General features: G+C 31.9%; 1 long non-coding RNA gene across 1 annotated transcript in view; it reads left to right on the forward strand.

Moving 5' to 3' along the window:
- Window positions 1-4,174, forward strand: part of LOC122636364 — a 117,287-nt gene extending 113,113 nt beyond the window's left edge. Inside the window, exon 6 of the long non-coding RNA XR_006328926.1 lies at window positions 3,771-4,174. This is a non-coding gene — a long non-coding RNA (uncharacterized LOC122636364). The remainder of the gene's footprint in view (window positions 1-3,770) is intronic.
- The last annotated feature ends 20,287 nt before the right edge of the window (window positions 4,175-24,461 follow it).

Consider the following 24,461-nt stretch of genomic DNA (forward strand, 5'->3'; position numbering starts at 1 on the left):
CTCTCTCTCTCTCTCTCTCTCTCTCTCTCTCTCTCTCTCTCCTCTTTTTCAGGGTAATTGAAGACTGGAATGATTTCTATGCATCATACATTTTTGTCACATTGATGTTGAACATTTTTTGTCGTTGCAGTGGCACTGCATAAAAACGTACTATCTTTATATTCGCACGAGGCATAAAATTTCGCACACGAAGTTTTATAAATATTACAACATGAAAGAATATTGAAAAATTTTCTTTTACGTGTTTGATATTGAACTTTTTAATTCTTACATTTTTTTCAACAAAATAAATAACAGAAAAAAACACAGTTACACTGAAAAATATAATGTTACTAAAATATAAAGGATGAGGACGATTATCGAGCGGAGATTTACCACAGGGACTGCACGCACAATATTGGAATTATTTTCCCAAGCATATTGATCCAATATCATCGAAATCAAAGCTATTAAGAACCTGTAAAGTTTCTACGAGACATAAAAAATGTAGCGAAACAACACAAGAGTACAAAAGATGTAAAGTTGCATTATATATACCAATATGCTTCGAAAAATATACAATTGAAGATTATTAATTTTCTGTAAGTTTGTTCTAAATGTTAATAATTTAAAATAAGGTTTTATTCAAAAATTGTAATAAAATGTTATAATAAATCTTGTTCGCAGATGAATCGTTCGTAATTATGTATCTAACATTTTGCAAAATTATACCAGTTATACATTACACATGGCTTAACCGAACCGTGAAAAAACGCTTGACGTGTGATCGATCTTGTTTATAGTATACACCATCGGAACGAAATAGAACAAAGGGTTATTAGCCGAGTTCACCGAATACAGAATATAGGAACTCATCACACACTTCAAGATAATTAGTGACCGGTTTTATGTATTTTTACAAAAAAATAATAACTGATTTTACAGTTTTTCTTTGACTAATTCCTTTTAATTTCCTCCTCTTCAAATGCATTTAGCTGACTATCTACGAAATTTGCCGAACTTGCCATACTGGCAAAGATCTATCTCAAGTAGACAGCAGAAACAAATCAGTAAGGTTCTTTGTATCCTCAGTAGAGTCCTCTGCTGCCACCTTACTGATGGCCTTGGGTACGTCCATGCTATTAAAGTGGGCTTAAAATTTAAGGGTTTTTGCTTTATACCTATTAGCTAATTGCTGAATTCCAAAATAAATTTTTGATCGAAAAAAGTCCAAATTATGTGTTAGTGACAATTCCTATATCAAATTCTAGAGTGATTGTTCATTTAATAAATATTGTAGTGTAACTTGCAAAATTGGGAATTATAATACCAAAATGTGAACGCATGAGTGTTTTTCGTGAAATGTTGAAATCTCATACGACTTTTTTGAAATCGGTTTCCACGAACATAATTTAACAATAGTAACAAGGATATTTGCAAGCACATTGAATTGCAACTGAGAAATGATAGCTGTTCGTAAAAAAGTGGATTATCGATTATCCCATTATAGATTGCTATAACTCCAACAGAAGTTACATCACAGTCCTGGAAATGTTACCAATTGATACGTTGAACTGAAATATATAAGAAATAAATCTGGGTTCGTACGAATTCGATGTTTTGAAAATTCTTTTATTTTCCCTTTCGTTGATTTTCGCGCGTGCACCCTTCGGTCAAAACGTAAAAAGCGGTAAGCTCCAATTCTTTCCAAACCGATTTCTGTCGACGCATCAATTAATGAGTATAACAAGAATATTATTACATCCCACGAAGGGATTTCAAAGGCGCAAAATTCACATATGTGCCATTTTAAGATTGTTAAAATTCTAACAATGTGAGTAAAAATTGTATTAAGTTATGGTTTTACTTCGTGCCTGTCATATAGAGAATTGTTTCTTTATTAATATAATATATTATATTATACGTAATCTCCTGTCCGTCATGTAGGGAGTCATTTCTTTATTAACATTGTATATATTGTCACGTCCCCATATACTACTTGTGTGTATTCGAATTCTTATAAAAAGTGGGTTATTAGCGAATTTAGCAGATAGACTGCGTACTAAGGTCAGCAGAAAACACGTGAAGCAAAAGACTACGCTGTTTAAACGGACACGCCTGCAGGAGTGACATGCAAATCTACACTTTTGAGCATTAATTTACATTGCACCCAAAGCCAACAAGCATGCACGTAGAGCGATACATAGAGTTTCAGACTAAACTGCGTCCGAAATCAGCTGATGTATATACAAAAAGACAATAGGATATAAGATTATACTGCGCTCAAGGCCAATAAATGCGTGTGTAGAGCAGCACCTAGAGTATGATCCACCACGATCCATGGTCAGTAATACATGAAATAATCAATGTAGGGCGTCAGCAAGACGCAGCGGCTGATTTTGTTCGTTAGTTTAGTCTGTTAATCGACTTGCGTGAAGTAAGATCCGTATTCAAATTTTGTTAAAATCTCAGTCTCAATCATCCTATCCGAATTCTGTTAGAAAGAAGTAACAATTGTGTTGATTAATTATATTCATACAATTATTTTTATCCGAGTGTGGTGATTTTATCGAACATCTTTATCTCTAACAAGCATCTTCTTTTTCTTGAACATCCATCTCAACAGTCGACCGAGTAGAGCGAAGGGCTTATTGGTACTCAGGCCAAGATACAATATCTCCAGGAAAGGAAAACTGTGCAAGGAAGCTATCTTCTGAGGATTATTCTTGTGTCTAAATTAATCAATTACCTTCATTCCCGAATAAAATTTCACACTGAACAAAAAGAGACTAGGTTGTAGTAAACGCATCGAGATAGAGCAATTCTTTTTGTTGCGTGACACAATTCACGACATCGCAATAAAAATACTGAGCAGATTGTAGTAAACGCAACGAAAAGTATTTGTTTGTCACGTGACACAATCCGGGACGTAACAATATTATACATGTCCAGTCGTTTCTTTATTAAAATACCATTTATTATTTCGCGTCTGTCATATAAGGAGTAATGTATTAAGTAAAATCATATTTGCATGTCATTATCACGTGCTCATTTACATATAGAAAGTCATTCTTTTATTTAATCGTATTAAATCTAATAGGAAGAACTACACTTATTATTTTGTCGTCTGACTTATCTATGCATCATTCAGGCGGTGAAATTGTCGAATGAATCTTTATGTCGCAATTATGAAAGCACCTTTACTTCACAATTATGAAAGAACCTTTATATCGCGATTATGAAAACCGTTCCGTCGCAATGCCGTAATTATAAAAGAAGTTTTATGTTATAATTACAAAAGAACCTCTTCGTTAACACATTTCTTCCATGATTTATCTAAATACACATACACACACTGTATAATATTAAAACTAAAATTACTACTACACGCTTTGAGACACTCATAAAACACCAAAATCTCATTGCGCTTCACAAAAATCCACTACTACAATTTTATTTTCACTCATAAAGTATCACCGAAACAATGTATTAAATAACTAAATTAATCTAATATAAATTATAATATTATATACGAATCTTAGAAACACCATGTATGGTACGATTAATTGTATTTTAAGAACACCAAGTAGAATAAAAACATCATACCTTCACGCAGTAAATAACAGGCGAAATGAACGTACACCTGCATCCAGTGTGCCTTTTCTCAATGTTTCACTCTTAGAAGCCTCTGCAACCGTAGACATGGCGTTCCAAGTATCAAATCCTATCACGATGAAATTTCGATTCTTGGAAGCATCAGCAGAAGTATAATATGTCATTCTAAATTTCAGACAATAATACATCACGACCTGCGGCAAATCACGTAGGCCTACATCCCCTGGACCATGCATCAAAACCAAGGGGGCCCCTCTACTCATGGAATCAGAGTGGGGACAATTATAAAGAGATGCCAATGCTCCTTTAGTCAGTTACAGAAGAACATCTTATAAATGCGGAGTTTCACTGCAATTACGGAACAATTACAGTTCAGCTACAGTCACAATTACAGTATAGTCGTTATAATAATTACAAATCACTATTTCTCGAGCAAGTTACGCTCAGTTTCATAAATTATTCTAAGTCATAAATCGAGAATCGCCGCGTCTTTTCAAAAGCAATCGATTGAAAATCACAATTTCGTGTAAAGCTCTTCCTGTAATTCATTACATCCAGATTATATACATTTTATCTATATTCGACCTCTGCTAACCAATATTTTACAAATCAAACCCATCTTTTCAAAAATCATTTCAGAGTGCAGAACATTCGCATGAATGATAATCCTATCCTTCTTAAATCATTTCACATTGGAACGCGCCAACGTTTCAATAAATGAAGGAATTAGAAATTATCAAACTGGATTAAAGGAGAAAGGCTGGATCACCATTTCTGCTCGACATTACGCCGATACCAATCCCGAGCCATAATTGTGCATAACAGGTAAACGCCGAAATAGGTACAAATAAGTAGGAGCTCCTTGAGAATAATCATACATCAAAGAGCCTTGTACCACCGGGAAGTAACGTATAAAAATTGATGAAAACGTTGGGATAGAACAAAATGTCAACAAATAAAAACGTCCAGTCCAAAACAGAATAGAAAATAGAAACATGCAGCAGTGGTAGGTGATCGACGGACTAGAAAAATTAGGTCAGAAATTGAGAATCAGGAGAAGGAAAATGGAAGAAGAAACATCGAGACTCTGGGAACGATACAAGAACGCGAAAAAACAAAATAATCACCGAGGAAACATCGCAATCACACAAACCCAAAATAGGTATATTATAAATTTTACTGAGAGAAATAGCTGAGTCAGAGCTATCGTAAGACAATGTCCGAAATTCCGCGCATCCGTGAGGAATCACATACCTTTTCGATTAGAGAACCAATAAATATAGTACTCCAGTTTAATGGATGTAATATATCAGTTAGCACATTTACACGCGCGTGTAGACATGCCAGTGAATATATACCGTTAAATTCAGAAGCGATAGTGATCGGACTGACTATTAATAAATAACGAGATAAAGCATATTCGGCAGTAAAGGATTATAACTTTACATTGGTAAAGAGATCGTGTAACGTTATACGCGAGACATTCGGATCGCATAGAACGATGGAACAATACAGGGTAGAACTCAATAATATTTTTATAAAGAAAAATTAACATATACTAGATTACATAGACAGAGTAAAAAATTTGCACCAGGCTATTACGAACGAGGAAAGGTATAGAACGAATGAATTAATGGAAAATCAAAGATTCGAGATAGACGAATTTCCCTTAAAGAGTTTCTGTGAAATATAAATCCCTTAAATAGTTCCGCTGAAATATAACATCGAAATAATGCCAAGTACGTGCGATGATTTTGCTAACGTTTTGGCTAAAGCGCATTTACTTCTTAAGAAAATAAAACATGCCAAATTACGCAGATAGGAAGACGAACACCAATGAGAACACACGTCGTTCACAATCGTATACGCCATTTCAATCGAATTATCGCAACAGATGAATAGCAACAAATTATTACAACGAACCATGGTTAAATTATAGAGACAAAACAACTAGAGTAATTCAGTCAGAATCGCAGCCGAAAATTTATATGTATTACAATAAAATAAGTCACACTCAAGAAGAATACTGTAGATTAAAACGAGATCAAAGGGCGCAGAATGGAGAACATGCATAAAGAAACCACTCTCCCCTCTTTCTCTCCGCTCCTTTCCTCCCTCCACATCCTATTCGCAATAAAACTCAAACCCTTTAAAGAATGTCAATACTGCAAGATCACACAATAGAAGAATGTAGGGAAAAAATGTAGCAAAATATAACATCGGGAAACGCAACATTCTCTTCGAGAAAGGACATAACTGCGGAGGATCAGACATAAAAGCGTCCAATTATAATCGTAACAAGTCTTCAATGTCTGAAACGTTAAATTAAATCGAATTAAACGTGCCATCGAGTAACAGAATTTTTAACAAATTCGGAATTAAATATCTTAAAGATAAATTACGTGACGATTAGGTACTTTACGATGAAACAAATAAAAATTACCTTAGTAGCATAACCGACTTGCATAATTGTCATCTCCGGATATCCTGTTGAATTCCACTTTGTACAGAATTCTTTTTTCATTCCTCAAGGTGGCATACTCGGATTAAAATTCCTTAAGGATAACTTAAGTTTCCTTAAAATCAATTTTATAAAATCACTAAAATCAATTTTATAAAGAAAACATCGTATTACTAAGGTGATAAAGAAAAAATGGATTACGTACCGCTATTGAATCTCGGCAACGAAATTTTTGACCTAGCTTTAATAATTTTGAATATAATTTTGAACATCAATTTTTAGTTTGGGCTAATATTTTTGTCTAATTCTAGCATACGTTTCGGTAACCTCTTTATGTCCTCCCTAGAAGTCTATGATTGCTATGTATTATTTGCTTTCGATTTGTTCTTTCGATTTCGTTTGGAATAATGAATTTTTAGTAGAATTATTTGAGTGTTTCTTCCTATAAAGAACGGACGAAGTTCTTTTCTGACGTTGACTCAGATTATGTCACCCACTGGTCCTTTAGATATGTAGTGTTATTGTTTCTAGTCAAAGATCGAGTGCCACGTCAACAAGGGAATGTAACACTTCGTCTGAAGTTTCTGAATGTATAGAAGCAAAGACTTTCTCCTTGACGAGTAATGCTATGAAATACCTTTCATTTTTTTGGTTACCTTTACTTTTCCTAATGTTACGTCTGTTAATCTAGGTAATTTACCATTATCTGCTAATTCTTTTGCACTGTTGTCAACAGATATTCCAGTAATTGTTATAAAGTACGCAATATGCCTCTCATGCACAATTTTATTTCAGCAATTTGGCTATCGATATCAGCGTATGATATTTCCTCGACATCGTCCAAATCGTTAGTCACGTTCTCGTTATCGTCTTCAGTTAGTCATTCGTCTCCGTTATTATTCTCAGAATTTATTTTCATTTCTTCCTCGATATGTACGTCTTTCGGCTCGTCGTAGAATTGCTACGTTTGCTTACTTCTTGAAACATTCACTTAAACTCGCTTCTACTATCGGAATATTTACTTGCTCGTGTAGGATTTTTAAACGGAGGCATCCGCGTTTACGTTCCTTTTATCGGTCTTGTACACAGTTTTATATTCATATTCCGTTAACTTTAAACGGCATTGGATTAATTTCGCGGTCAAATCTTTTATCGAATTTAACCAAATTAATGATTTGTGATTTGTGATTAAACTAAATTATATTTCGTATAGGCACGATTGAAAATAATTTATGAAGTAAATTATCCCGGGTAGTTCTTTCTCAATAGTAGAATAATTCTCTTCTGTCTGATTTAAAAGTTTAAAAGTATATGCGATAGATAAATTTTTGTCGATTTCACCCTGATTTAAAATACTTCTTATAATAATGTTAGAGGAATTTGTCGTGACAATGATTAGAAAAATCCGGATATTGTAGAAAAGGTTCGACATAAGAGATTTATTAGATTGTTAAAAGGTTTTTTTTGCGTTTCTTAGCATTTAACGAATCTTTTCTTCAAAAGATTCGTCAAAGGCTTAATTATTAATGAAAAATTCGGTATAAAACATCTATAGTATTCGACGAGTTCTAAAAATTGCTTTGTATTCTTAATTGAGTGCGGTGTCGGGAATTCCTTCAGAACTCTTATCTTCCCTGAATCTGGTTTCAGCCCTGTTGCGCTTATAATATGAGCTAAATACGCTACCTCTTTCCTAAGTAAACTATACTTGTCTAGCTGAAGTTTTAAACCAACTTGTCATAACCTATTTGATAGTTTCCGGAATTTGGCTTGAGCGAGCTCGAATAGATAACTATGTCGTCTAAGTATACAAAAAGTTCGTTTAAATCGTTTAATTCGTGCGATCTCGATAATATCGACTTCATTAGTTTCTGGAACGTAGATGGTGCGTTTTTTAAGCCAAATGGCATTCGGATAAATTCGTAGGAGTCGTAAGGTGTTGAAAAAGCTATTTTAATTTTTTGCATTCCGAATTATATTCCAATTTTATTACCAGCAATTCCCAACACTTTTAAGTATTTTATTTGAAATTTACTTCGCCTAAAAGATAGGGCAATTTAAGTAAATAAAAAAAAGAAACAAACTCAATTAAATGTCAGTTTTTTTTTTGTACTATTGTTGCATTTTGTAATTTTCAAGTGTATGTTATCTCTTGAAACAATTTCCAGGGTGCAATCCTGGTTTTCTTTGAAACATTTCACAAAAAAAAAAATTGGTTTCTCTTCTTTCACCAGATATTTTTCTACTTGAGCAAACTGCACAATCCTTTTGTTTTCCTTCGGAATGTACGAAAATAAAATGAGACTTTCCATCTAAACTTTGTTTTTCACTTGTTCTTTGTTTATCGCTTATTCCAGGCCTTCCAAATTTCATATTTGGAACACGAGAATCGCGAATAAGCATCAACAATATCATCTCTCGGAATCTTCTATGGATTATAGATTTCTTTTCTTCGTATTTAATTTTGTCTTTGTATAAAATATATGCATTCATTAAGGAGATTTCTAATCTCCAAAAGAAATATTTTTTCCAGCACTTGAATGTCCGACATAAAAAACAATAAGATATCGTGTACTGGTTTGCCACATTAACATCAACCATATTTTTCTTATAATATATAATCATTTCCGGTTGTTCTATTCTTCTTATATTATTAGAATATCTTGCGCTTCTATGCTTCTTGCGTGAGATGTAGATCTCAGTTTTGTATTAAGCATAGTTATTATTCGTTTGTCCGGTAATATTACAAGTCCTATGTTCATTATCACTCCTAAAAACTTATTCATTTCAGCCTCAATGATATCTTTCCAATCATTTGAAAGTAAAAATGGCCGGATCGCTCTTTCCGAAATTATTTTTGCCGCATATGCATTTGTTTCGTCAACAATTTCTTTTATCAATTCTTCAGTGAAGAAGAGCTTGAAATATTCGATAGGTATAGTACACGACGATGGAACTCTTGGTCCAACATTTCTTTGTATGATCGAAAAATTATAATCATAAATGTAACTATCATCATGTGTTACGTTATTCTAAGTTAATGGATCTGGTATTACATTTGCAGTTCGGTTATTGCTAAAATTGTCATCCTCGTTACTGCTAGAAAGTTTCCTCACTCGTTTACACCTATGACGGAAATATATTTCAAAGTCTGTATCGGAATCTTCACTTATATTGACCCTTGCCATATCATTAGTAAGATAACTTGTGACATCCTCTTCCTCGATTATATTGAACCGAAGATCTATAGTATTTTGCATCTACTCATCACTATCACTACTGTCAAAGTCCTTATATTTGTACCTTCCACTCATTATAAATATTTAGAGGGTTTTAGGTATATAATTTTTAGACTTTTAACGGATTTATATATGTTACGTAAGTAACTGTAAATCAGTTCACAGATAAGAATGAATGAATGAATTTATTGGATATATACAAAAAACATATAAAACGAGTACTTTCGGTATTTGTACTGAGAGGTCTTATGCTATATTGCTATAATATTGTACTGATAATATAATATAATATTACACTAATTGAGTAAGTTCTCTCAAGTAAGATAAAACGGCCATCAAATTTAACTGGAGGAAGTTCAAATGTGAGGATCTTGCGTCGATACGTGTGCGCGACATTTATTGGTTTGAACTTGAAAAAATGTTGAGTGAGATTGGACAAAGGAGCTCCTGAGATAAAAATGAATGTTGAGTCATACTCGACATAGGAGTGCAAAGAGTTTAAATGCGTCATTTTCACTCATCACGATTTGGTGAAAACCGAATGCAAAATCGAAAGTGCTAAAATATTTCGCGCTTCCTAATTGATCTAGTATTTCAGTAATGTTCACTAATATTCGATAATGTCCTTTATTTTTTCTTTTATTAAGCATTCTGTAATCTATAACAAGTCTCCATCTTTTATTATCGTCTGCGTCCGCTTTCTTTGGAACGATCCATAACGGTGAATTATAAGGTGATACGTTAATGGTCATTTTTTAAAAAGATCATCAATTTGCTTATTGATTTTTTCTTTATATATTGATGGAAGTCGATATTGTCGCACGACCAGGAGTATCGAGTAAACGGATCCAATGGTATGGACTAATGATACCGATATGAGTGTAATTATCTGCCAGCAAATAAAATGAATCAAATGAGGTTTTTATCATATCTTTTCTTTCTTCTTCGTTTAACGAGTCTAACTTTATAAATTGTAATGTTTATTGAAGCGCTTATCACGCTTTAGAGATTGTCATATAGGAACGATTGATTTTAGATGGAGAATTAGCATTTATGACATTAATTTTTATAGATTTAAGATCTTCTATTCATCCACGAATTGGAGCGAAGTTAATCTGTAGTGATTCGATCATGTCGTTACTTTTTCCTAACAAAAACTTCGAATGCATGTTAAATTTCCAAATTTCTCCGTTGCACTCTTTGGAACGTGTGCTTTGCGATTCTTTTCCGTTTCGACTAAGAGAAATTTGCTACGATTCAGTCGCGTTTTTATCATAGCCTAAAGTTGATTTAAAACGCTTATCAGCTGTTTCAAATTCCTCTATCTTGATCGAAGAAAATATGTTCTTTTTTCTTTAGCCCATTAGATCGACTAGAAGAAATTCGTTGCAATTCGGTCGCGTCTTCATGTCCTAAGGTTGATTTGATACCCGTATCGACTGTTTTGAATTCCTTGAATTTTTTGAATTCCGTATCCTGTTTTGAACTTGATTAAAGGAACGATTATTTTAGCTTTCTCTTTGTTTATATTGAACACTCGTAATATGCTTTTTCATTTATATTCAATATTACTGCTTTCTCGGCAAAGATTCCGTTGCTAAGATTCAATGGCTGTACGTAACTCGTTTTTGCTTTATCATTAGTAATACGACGTCGCTCGTTCAAGACATCGCTTCCAGAAACGACTATTTCCTTCGAATTTACAAGAGGCTTTAGCATGTCATGTCAATCTACGTTTTCCTTTAGAAAATTTATTTTGTAAAACGAAAAAGATTGTTCGATTGAAAACAAATTAACCAATGATTTTTACCGACACATTGGGAAAAGTATTTGATAAAATTTCTATGGATATAGTAGGACCATTGCTTATAATAGATCATGCGAGAAATAATTATATTTTAATAGCGCAAGATTTATTAAGCAAGTATTCGATAGTCATACCATTGCAATTGCTTCTTCGGAAGAAATTGCGGACGCGTTTATAAAGAGTGTTATTTATAAATTCGGATCACCGGAAGGAATGTTAACCGATCAAGATGCAAATGTTTTGTCTGAATTGATGAAAACAGTAACACAGAAATTGAGAATGTGCTAATATCAGTCGAACGCGTATTATCCACAGTCAAACGAATTTATAGAACGATCACATCATGTGTTAGCAGAATTTCTCTATATGCTGTCCCCGCTATTTAGGTCGTACTCACCATCGACGAATGTACAGGGTTGCTCCTCGCCATGTGTGGCATGTCTCGCATATCACGTTCGTCAATGCCGTTATATAATTTTTTGCCAATGTTAAAGTTTCTGTTTTGCTTAACTTCCTCTTCCTTTTGACGTGTGCTATTACTTCGCGTAATAGTTCGGACGCGTCATTAAGCTAATGCATCCTCATTCTTTCTTTCTCGTGAACCTTCTAAACTTTCTGAGCTTGCGCGCAGAAATTCTGTTTTACCGCTTCAGTAACATCGACAGTTAACCGCGATTTCTTTTTTCGCTTGCTTCGGGGATGCTTCTCGCTCCTCTTTTCGTCCATAATGGCGACTGTATTTCCCAGACAGTCTTTCCAGGCTTTGCATTATTTTGACAAAAATCATAACACAAGCCACTTGCCTTAACGGCTGACTTTTTTTGCAATGTCATTTGCTATCACTTTTTCGTCACGTTTAAAAGATAAATTGTGAATACGTTTAATGAAGTACTCGTACAATTGTATATCATTAATGCGAGTGCTACTTTCATTATTGTCAATAACACTATTGCTTTTACTTTAATTAAGAAAGTTTTAAAAAATTTTAGTTTGTTTTGAACTGATTTCCTGTGTATCGAAGAACTACTGAAGAATTAGAGCTAAATTGTGCAGTTTACATTTTGAATTTTACTTTAAAATGATTTATACTCAAACAAACGTATATAAATAATTTCTACGATTTACAAAACAAAATTTGTTAAATATTACGTTCTGTAATTGTTTTTTATGATATCTTGCAAAAGAATCCCCGATATGCATCCTCAAGGCACGTATCATAATAATTTGAGGTTTTACGTCTATAGCCAGGCTTACTTTGGTCAGAGTTTGCAATCCCTTTTTAACTCTTTCAGAATAATATGGAGCTTTCCATTTAGTCGGGGTTCTTTGATGCTTAACGTCGACGCTCGATCACGAGGCTGGCGATAGGTTTCTCTTAATGGCTGAACAAGCGTTTTTAGGTAGTGCAAATAAGTGGTCTCTCCTTTCCTTTCTTTTTCTCGAGTTTATATAGTATGTATGAATTAAACAAGCGAATTTTCAAATCTCGAAAAAATGTTCATGCCATCATTTCAAGGACTTTCAGAGAAAACAATACGTCGAAGCATATTCGAAACACTTCGAAAAATTCTTTTTACGAAAGTCATCCTCGTGGTTAAGTCAGTGACGGTCCTTTTATCTTTCCACGCTAAAAGAAGAGTTTTACCTCTTCCATAAGCTACCGTGAATTTTGTTAAGAATTTTGTCTTTTTTTATTTCGTTTGGCAATTCCTTTCTATTTGTTAATATCGTTTTGGTCAAATAGCATTTGAGTTTGACTAATTCTTGATCCAAGATGTAACTTGTCTAATATCGATCCGTAAACATATGATGCCCCTGAGCACCAGGAATTTTGTCTAACATCATTTCATAAAGGTGTATCGGAATTCTCATAGAAACTGGTAGATCAGGTCTTCTGATTTACCAATTGTTCTGCTGTGAGAGATCCATAATAAGGTAGAATACCACAAATACAGTCAGCATTCGAATCAACTAGAGTACAAATTCTGATATCTCATTTGATTGGTTCTTTTGAATTATATGTAATAAATGAAATTCGACCTTTGGATTTGATAGTGGACTCATCCGCACAAATGTTTCTTCCGTTATAAAATAATCCAAGAATTAAGAATTGATGTAATCTAGAAATCAACTTACTCGTTGCAAACGTGTTCCCGAATTAATATTATCTGGTGAAATAGTTTTTAAGTGAAACATCCAGAGTATCTGACTGAATTTCTCTCTCTCCTAAATGTTTCTGAATAAAAAGAAATGTAACTAACATTATTCCTAGACCAATGCAAATTGGCCAACTGCATAGTCCCTATATTCTTTATAACAGCCATAAATACGTAAAATTATTCAGGGAAGACGATAGCGTTTTTCCTTTTGAATTCCTTTTTGCATAATTATTCGTCTCAGAAACTATTTCTTTAACGAGTCTGTCGGTAAGAGACATCTTAAACAATCCACTAGTTCTTTTATATTTTTGATTTTTAACCAGATACAAATTGTACTCTTGGTGGCACTTTTTTGGAATCTCCGCATCGTACCCATTGTGAATTAATCCCATCTTCTGCACTTTCACTATCGATTTCAGTATCTATAATTGTAATTGTTCAACTTCTCACAGCTCCTACTTCGTCACTATCTTGGCCATTGAATTCGTTCGTCTCGTTGACCATTGCTCCGTGTACGGAAGTAATTTGGTCGTTCAACGACGAAAAATCGAATTCGCCTTCACTTGAATTGAGTTGATCGTTATCCAGATTTATAAGGTTCAACATCTTTGAAAATAAAGTTCTCACTGCTATGACTGTAAAGTTCAGACTAACGCTAAGAACCTACGCCAAACCGAGTCTACGACAAAAATGGAAATAAAAATATTTTATTGCCATTAAAGTAAGAAATACAATACTCAGAAAGAAAGACATAAAGCTCAAGAATTTATCTACAAACAGATATTGTTTTTATGTCTTGGAGGAGCACAAAAGTTGCTGCTATTTAGTTGTCTTCAGAATATCCGCATAAAACACCAGGGTGCCATAGATGCGTCTCTCAAGTATAAAGGGTTAAAATTAATAAATCAAAAAAGTGATCGTAATTGCAGTAATCCTATTCGTATAATTAAACGAAACGATCGTTTTATTTCATTAGGATTTGTGTCAGATCATTTATCTAGACGATGCGGTCGCTATTCTGATATTATTTGCGCAGCATATATATATATACATTTGATTCACGATAGTTTGGAATGTTTCATCAGTTAAAAACAGAAAATAAAAACTATGCGATTTTATATAATTAAAAATTTCGTAATGAGATGTACTAATTCCAAATGAATTCGAAAAGATAATCTTGGCTTGATCGTCTTAGGGAAAACGCCAATTTATATTATACTTCGTTTCTTATATATAATTTTTACCGTCATCTTCACTTTTGCTGTTTTTAAAAACTACTCGAAAAACTTTCCTAGTCATCCGATAGTATTCGACATCTTTTCGAGGGTTTTGGTAAAAATAAATCGTTAAATTAATTATTTGAGGCATGATCTTCATTTGAAGTTATATTAATTTTAAGAGCTAACAAAAAAATTTAATAGAAGATATGAAACGAAAAAATTAATGTAGCTCGTAAAACTATAAAAGATTGTTATTATCTGATTGTTGGATACACTTGCTGCGTCTCACGAAATATGGATCTCGGCAAAATAAATTCCCTTTGAGAAGTTTCTGCGTCATGAAATTATGTGCCCTTTTGGCCTTTATCTGCTGTATGAAGTTCTATGGCACGAAACTGGCACCTAACAGTATGCTAAACGAAGTACGCAAGCCAATAAAATAATACCTACCTTTGAAGACGAAAGAGAACACTGCAATTTACCTCTGATCACGTGACATTTCAGTAATGAAGAATGGCTGGCGGGCTCGTCGTTCGAATTCACTCCTTTGATTGATGAATTAAATACATTTACCGCCGGATAAATTGATTCCTTTGTCCTCAATTTGATGGGCTCGATTCCAGAGGAAATAGAGATAATTAATGGCAAATGAAGGAATTTGTCGACTGTGTCGCGGAGAACGAATTTCTCGATCGCATTTGAGCAACTTATGATCGAACAAATTGGAAATAGAATTGAAATTCGTTTCGATATGAATTAGAGTGAATCGTTTTCCGTAGGCACAACCAGGATTGTTGACTTAGACTGTTTTATATTCAAAAAAACAATAACAAATAGATACAATTGAACAAGAATGATGATCTGTACTAGGTTCAAGACAATAGTAATAACTAAGAATCGAATAATAATCGTAACAAGTATAATGCGACATTTGCAGCCGGTTAAATAGAGAGCGTTGACCAATCAACGAAAGATGATTTGCCGTAGTGTCGTCATTGGCTCGTCGTGGCTTTTCCCTTAGCTGGCGGCGGAGATGTCCAATGAGATTCCGTTTGGTACAACGATTACGGACGTTTGAGATGCTGTACATATATTTTTATACATATTTACGCTAAAACATATACCTAATTATTATATTGTTTAAGGTAGGTAGTCTTCCCATTTTAATTCTAATTTAATTCGATTTACAAGGAGGAAATGTTGCTTATTCATAGTTATATCTAGCAAAATTTGGAGTCCTAATGTATGATTTTATTTTATAATCTTGAATTAGCGTAGGACGTAATACACTCAACAAGATGAGAAAATTGATAATCGCAAAAAACAAGTAAATCGCGCGAAATCGAAGAAATAAATTTCAACGTCATGGAGGTCATTATATTAAAAGTTTATATGCTACAGTACAAACAATAAATAAAATTATGAAAATTAATATTACAAACTTTATACGTAATTCATTTATACTCATTTATACATAACTCCAATCTTTATCATCCAATAACTTTAGAAAAATTATTTTGTAATCTTTTAGTAGACTACTTGTTCCTGTTAGGAGTAAATATAATTGCCAGCTAGGGAAAATAAGTTTTCAGACGTGACAGAATTTTCTTCTATACAAAGGTAAGGATAAGCCAATTTTGTTCATTGCCCTTTTATTGTATTTTTCTAGTTTTAGAGAATCATAATTTTTCAAATGTTCGATAAGTTGGCTGAAACAGTTTTTAAAATCGGTATCTATAACTAACGTTACAACTGTCTTTAATATGAAGCCTATACTGCGAATCCGAATAAATTGTGTTTTTCCTACATAACATTTGCGTTTTCAATACTATTATGCACAGTTCTTAATAATATTATGTATAGACTAATTGTTTAAATAATTATTTAATGAATATTCGAAACGTTTGTATAACTGTTTATACACGCCAACTTTGACCCATGATTGAAAATAATCTAAGAAATAAGCTTATTATTTTGCTCTCATCTACGTGCCGTATTAAAATACATCGATTTTTTAATTGTGCTTCAAATTCTCTTCGATTATTGCCAAAAATTCTTCTTTCTGTAATAAACACAAAGTTATTGTACCAATCGTGTAAATGTTATTAATGTTACAATTTTTGTTCTTTAAAACTATTCATTTTTATTTTGTGGGCATCTTATAGGTCTTATAGATAACCATTTCTTATAGTATTGAAAAAATAAAATAATATTATTGTCTTTTAGTGAAGTATAAAAAACTTTGCATTTGGTACACGTACTTATTAAAGCCTTTTGTGTTCGTCGTGTTATTTGGCGGTGTATGAACGTAATCTTTTTACATTCCTGTCAAATCCTTCATTGAAGTTTGACGTTTGACTTCAATGAGGGTATCGGCAACAATTTAGCCAGTCTAGAGCAATCACCAAGAATGATTTATTTTTATCAATAATCAAATACCTTCAATATCGATAATATAAATAATTTGTTTGTTAATTCGATATTTGTGTACTAGTTAATGGTATTCAGTATATAATCCTTTCCGAAGATATTTTTGTACAATATCATAATGATATTTGTAAGCATTTTTATAAAAATCTAACCTAATTGCAATAGGAATTCAATACAATGTTCCGACATAATCGAAGAAGGAAAACTGTGTACATAAGCAAAAACTTGAGCAATATTGAGCAATACAAATAAATTTCGGAAAGTTTTACTATGCCCATCTACACGATAGAACCATAAAACCAAAAAGTTTTATTTTGTTTTTATTCGTAGATTTGCAATCATTTAAATGCGATAGTTCTTTCTAATAATATCTTTTTAGCATATCGATTGGTTTCTTCAACTATAATTTAGAAAATTTCATAATTTTCTAGTAATAAATAAATATCTTCTATTTTCTTCTAAATTTGATTTAATTTAAAACCAGGTGTACGGTTGGTTTCCAATTGGATCAATCTGTATCATAAATAGTTACATTGTTCAATGTTCATACTAAATTCATTCGTCTTCATACTACTAGATAAAATAATTTTGCAACGTGTAGAAAAACGACGAAAAGGAATTATTTCACTTAATATGTTCAATGAAAGATTTTCAGATAAACTCAATGGCGTGATCTTACGGCATTTCACAAGTAATGAAAACGCCTCATTGAAATCATTGTTCGAAAAATTTTCATTTTGCAATACTATGTCTTTGCAAGGAAAACAAATTATATAATCCTCATAATTTGCCAGAAAATGATAAGTAACTGGATTCTTTAGTTTATAGATACAAAATATACACTGAGCTAAATACACAATAGTTACCATAAAGTGCTAATTGTTGCCATGCCAATGTGTGGATAAATGTCAGAAGTTCAAAGAGACACTGGACAGAAAAAAATAATTGTCACACTACGGTATGATAAATGCACTATGTATGTTATTCAGTTGTTTATAAATGATTTTATAAGAAGTCATTTCCTTCAAAGAAATTATTCAAAGAAAACTTTTATTCTCGAAGAAATTCCAACTGGCCTGAGCAAAAAGTGTTAGGTATAGCGAATGTGACCAGCACATTTTCAAACACAAACTCGTTGGTTGAAAATGTTGTTCTGATAATAATAATTAGAAAAACTCTAATCCATATTTATTTGTGGTAAAAAAAAAATGCCATTAAAAAAAGGGAATCTTACAAAAAGCCAAAAGAATCAAGATAATCCACTGGTGTTAAAAAACTACTGGAGGAGAAGAGATTTTAATACTGTAATCAAAATAAAAGATAAGTATCGCCCAGTACATTGGATACACAGAGCACAAACTCGCAGAATTCGTGAATAGAATCTTTTTATGGTGTAAAACTCTTTACTGAAACTGGGCATTTAATTTCAATACGATCTTCGGCACCAATTAGCCAGTCGGAAGAAATCACCAAGAAAGCTTGATTTTTATCAATAATTAGACTATCTTCAATATCAAGCCCGTATTCGGTGGAGAATTATCTAATTTCCAATGGCTCTTTTTCAATTTCTCACTTGATCTTATTATTTTCCTTGATATTGCAATACCGAATTAACTCTACTAATTTTGAACAGTTGCACAGACTTTTATATATTATTCTGAATATTGAAGCAAAATCGTTTACAACATTATTTACTCCATTCAAATGATGTAATTTGTCCACAATTTTCACGCTCGATTTTGAAGAAGTTTTCTTTTCTCGGCAACTCAAGAAATTATTTTTTATCATCTGTTAAGTCCTCATCAATTAAATTGGATTTTTGAGGACAAGTCATGTTTGATCCGTAATCATCGTCGATAGTTATGAGATTGAAAATGATGAAATTGAGAATTAAAGATGTTGAAAAATCGACAATGCAAATGGTATCAAACACAATAGAGGGCTTTCGTTATAGCATCGAAATTCACGATCTTAAATATACCAAATTGATCGGATATAGAGACAACAGCGTGCATCGTTAGCCTATAAATATATTATTATACGGTCCACCAATTGAAAAATAAAATTCTGCAAATATATGTTGCGTAATTATGATAGCAGAAATTCTAGTCGCAAATATTTCGATCGCAAAAAGGACAATATTTATTTCGGACTCCAATATACAAAATTGTTTCGGTATAAAATCGACGATCACAGTAAGGCTCGATATGATTGATTTTATATGACATTTTAACTCATGATCAGTCTGCAACGACGATGGTATAAGGAACATAATCGTGTTCAATTGCTTCTTTTAGACGAGTAATCTTCGCCTCTTTCCATGCAGCTTTAATAATCTATATGCCGTATCAGGATAAGCTCCAGATACAGTAGCATGGTATTTTACCCATGTATTATTTGCATAAAATAATATATTTATCATGACTCAAATTTCTTCTCATTATGAATGATCGCCACTTCTAGATATTATGCCGAATACTATATGACATTTGAAATTTTTTCCAAAGTATCATCAGTCTCAATTTTACTAATCAAACTGCATTTACTACATTTTAATTTTACGACGATAACAAAACCATTGCAACATTTTGAAATAAAATATGCATTCGTGACTGTACGAGGAAAAGAAACATATACCCCTATTGAAAGAATATTGTTTATAAAGTATGAAATATTTATCACTCTACACACTGATCATTGAAATGAATTTTTTATCACTACTTATAGTTTATACGCTTTCTATTTGCGGAGGAGATGGAAAAGAGTAATAAATATTTGAAAAGAGTAATAAATATTATTTGCATTCTGTATATTGGATATATTTTCTATTTCTTTAAATATTGAATTTTCTTCTCTCTCCTTTTTCCAGTAATTTTTTAGTTCCTATTGATTGCCCTTATTTTTTCTTCTTGTCAGATTTCCTTTCTTGATTGGTATTTTTAAATCACTTGTGAGACAAAATTGATAAGCCTACTGAGCGACTGATTGTGAACTGAATAAAAACAAATCCTTTACAAACTAGTGTTGCAATTATAGAATAGAATGGTAAGGAGAAAGTATAACATAATGAAAACAAATGAAGCGTTTCGTAACGTAATATGTTGTTACTATTAGAAATATCTATCGGTGAATGGTGATGTGTTGAAATTATTAAGAATACAATTTGTTGAGAATTCGCGCGAAAAACCGTTACGCGAAAAGACACATTCTTTTTTCTTTTCTTATCATAAATTAGCGTCATTATATTTTTTACATGATATATATAAGTATATTCTTCTACTTCTCATCATTGTTCTTATTACTATATTATTATATCACATATTATTATGACAGTAATACTAGTAGTAATAATATAACTACAGGAGCAACTATAAAGAATATAGCGCTGGAAGAAAGATCTTCTAGATAGTATGAAAACGTGTTTTGATTTGTAGAAAAATAATATATTATATACAAGCATATATTTACTAATTATTATTTTTAGTAAAAATAAATTATTTTAGTTAAAATAATCGACAAATGTACATACTTTATGTACATTGGTTATCAAATAAAAATGTACCGCTATTGTGTTTTATCAAACACAGATCACATCGACTATCCGTGGAAGAAATGATTATAGGAGATTGGATAGTAATACCTTACTAAGTTATCAAATAACAAAGAAAGAATAAATTAGTTGATTACATTCGATTATAACTATACAATGAAAAAAAAAGGAAAAAAAAAACGGGGTCGACATCCCTTGAGCTTCGACTTCTGAAACTATGAATCTTAAACTTGTTATTATTACTTCTAAGATTCATAAGTTCCTAATATACAGGATATGAAGGAGACTATAAATTTTTCTAAAATTTAACAATATCTTTGAAATTTAGATCTAAAATATTGACATTAACGATTGAGCATGTATTGTCTTATCTTCGCTATAGAATCATCTATTTAGCTCCCATTGAAATGCCTGAGGATATAGCTTTTCGTGGTGAATATTAGCAAACGCTATTTGCTTGTTTTCTTGCGTTTGAAGTACATCAGAAGATCTAAACATCAATTTACATATGCAAAAAAGAAGACAAATATCTATATTCACAAAAACACTATTCAAGCTTGAATATGAAAATCGGCAGGGGCGATCTTCTCTTTTATTGTAGATTTTAGCGAGCACTACTGTACGAAACTTTTTTCACAAAAAATGTCAAAAATAGTATTTACATCTTAATCCAAATGTTAATCTTTGTCCAAATGTAATTCTTGACCAATGTTGACAAACTATATCTCATTTTAAAGATGAAGGTTTAAACATAGTTTGATTTTTGAAAAAGCTTTATTTTTATGCATAAATCGTTCTTCGAAAAATATCATTTTTGTCAACGAAATTTCTCAAAAGTTCAAAAATACACGTCTACTTAAGTCTCGTTAATATAATCCATTCTAAAATCAAAAGTGATGAACTTTTTTTCATTATATTTGAATCTAGTACTACGTCTTGTAATATTGAAACAAAATGTTCTCCTGTTATGTTGTAATATGTGTAGTATACATCTTGCTTTTTTATAAAATTGCTATGTGCAAACACACGTTAAACATACAAAAACTTTAATTGTAAAAACGAGAACAACTTATTTACGATTAACAACTTTTATGAAAAAATAATTCGAAACATTCACAAGGCATATTCTCTCAGACCTAATGCCCTTAAAAGACAGACACAAGTTATTATTATCTGTCAAAATTCTCTAGGTGTTTAAGAAGGGTCTTCTACCTCCTAGTTAACTCTGAACATCTCTAGATGGGCTCATAACAATATATATTATCTTAATTGATGAATATTAATACTTTATTGTTTCTAATTTTTTTTTATTCATATTTTTAATGTTCGTTGTGGCATGAGTATTTAGCAGATCACAGATTTCAGTATTTTGTTTTATGCAAGATTAATTGATTTATGAGAATTTCTTTTACATCTTGCGAGTTATGACGCAAAAGTGGTATTAATAAATAGAATTGCTTTTCATATATTTTATTCGCACTTAGTGAATTTATTTTTCTATCATTGCTTATTGATAAGTTATGTATTATTGATTGATTTCGAAGAACATAATCCAAAAAATTTAGAAAAATAAACTATGAAAGAAGTCAAATATATTTAGATTATAACTTTATATTATCTTCAAAAAGATAATAAAATTGTTTTCACTGATTAACAAGTGTCTCTAACGTAAGCGTCTCCAAATTTCAGAAATCAAGTCATGCCGAATTTCGTTGCATCTTTAAACTAAATTGACTTTAACATGAAGAAATAAAACGGTACCATTATCCGTTCATCGCCATCTCCATTTGTCCGACGACATGGGTTATAATGTCATTAATTCATTAACTATACTAATGTTTCCTATTACTATCCGATTTTTTGTCTCTTATTCCTCGATTTTGTAACATCCCATTTTCCTTCTCGTTTTTCGGATTACTTTTCTTTCATTAATTTTTCATGAAATTGCCAAATTCTCTGAGTGAATTTTGAATTTTTTGTATTATGAAAATTAGATGTTTCTTCTATTAAATTGTTATGTCATTGCATCACACAATAAGCAAAATATTTGATTGATGCGTTTACTACAATCTAGTCACAATTTTTATGTGACCTTGCGGATTGTGTCACGCAACAACAAGGAATATTCAATTTGATGTGTTTACAACAATCTAGTCACTTGCCTCCTTTTGGTTAGTACGAAACTTTATATGAGAGTGAATGTAATTAATTAAAGAAAAAAAATGATTCTCAGAACATAACTTATAAGAAGATCCACGGATTGATAGATTGTTTTAATACATCGCTAGTTACCATTAGATGTTATCGTAACCTTTCCTGGAAAAACCTCTATTTCTCTTGACCACTAAACCCTCTTTCCTAATCGATTGATCTTGAAGTAGAAATTCAAGGAAAAATATTTGTTAAGGATGAAAGTGTTCAGTTAAATCACCACACTCAGATAACAATAACTGTATATATAATTAATCAAAACAACTATCGCTCCTACATTCATAAAAAAAAAGAATACAATTCCCTAAATGTTTTCTTTCCTACAAAATCAACACACTACAAATTAATGATTACGATTATGATTACAAGGATAATAATGTTAAAGTGTATCGTGCAATATTATTGATATATAATTAAATAAAATGAGGTAATTATTCTAACAGAATTGAGAAACACAGAGTGAGATAAAGACTTTAACACTGACCATACCGGCATTTCGCTGTATTGATTCTTACCAAAACCGGTCATTTGACCGATGTACAAATTTTATGTAATAAAGGTTTTTTCGGGTGGAATTGTCAATTTATTGTAAGAAGTAATGTTTATAACGTAAATAATAATAAAATAACCACTCATTTTCGTTTATATAAATATATATATATATATATATATATATATATATATATATACATATCATACATAACATAAACAGGAGATCATAGTGCAATGTTTACTTTACTTAGAAATAAATGAAGGATGATTTTAATTTATTTAGTGACACTTTTTACAAATGATAGGATTTTCCTTACTACATTTACCGTAAACATATTTTTTACAGATTATACAAAATTTAGTTGTTTTGTTTGCACAATTGCATCTGGCATGTTTTCCGCGAATGGGAAAATATTGCCTTGACTATTTGATGTTCCTTGTAAGTTTTCCTTTTCTTCTCGGAGATATTTGTGATATTCTTCGATAAGCTCTTCCGCTATTTGTAGTAGAAATTGTTGTCTCGATATATTTTGTCCGCTCGTTTATTTATAAAGGATTCATGCATTTATACCAGTCAAATCAAGTATTTTGAAAAAAAAAACTTGTACAGGCCATCTATAAGATTTTGATTTGACGCTGTACTTTCGTGTCATTTGATCAGCACCAAATTTGATTTTATTATAATATGCAACTGTCTCAAGTATTCGCTTTCTGTCGTTATTAATGTTTATGTTTTTGTGCTTTGAACTTAGTATTGTAACTTTTTTGATTGGTTTAGATTCATAAATTGTTAGAGTACAATTATTTGTTTTGTAAAGTATTGTCAAGAAATGTTTCAATTCGTCTTTTGCTGATTTTGCGAGCTGGGGCAATTTTTTTCTGTTACTCCGAATAGTTCCAAGTAATATTTTTCGCTTTTCTGTAATAATTTTGTCACTAGTGATGCGCTCGTGAAAAAATTGTCCGTCGTAATATTTCTCCAACGTCCAATAAATGGTTCAACTAGTTTGAGGACAACAAATTCACCGAGTGGTATCGACGACGGACGAGATTCTTCTTTTCCCAACTACGAGAACTCTTTATAATGTATTTACTGTTGGCATCCGATGCTAATCAAAACTTAATGCCAAATTTATCAAGCTTATTTATATGTACTATGTAATGTGTAAATTTACATCTTACTTTTGTAGAGAATAATTGCTCATCAACAATCAGATTCAAATCGGGCTTGTAACTATTTTGATTATTCTCAATAAATCTGTTCGTTACATGCAAAATTAGAGCAAAATCATGTTAAG

This window comes from Vespula pensylvanica, chromosome 21, assembly GCF_014466175.1.
Source record: "Vespula pensylvanica isolate Volc-1 chromosome 21, ASM1446617v1, whole genome shotgun sequence".
Lineage (NCBI taxonomy): Eukaryota > Metazoa > Arthropoda > Insecta > Hymenoptera > Vespidae > Vespula > Vespula pensylvanica.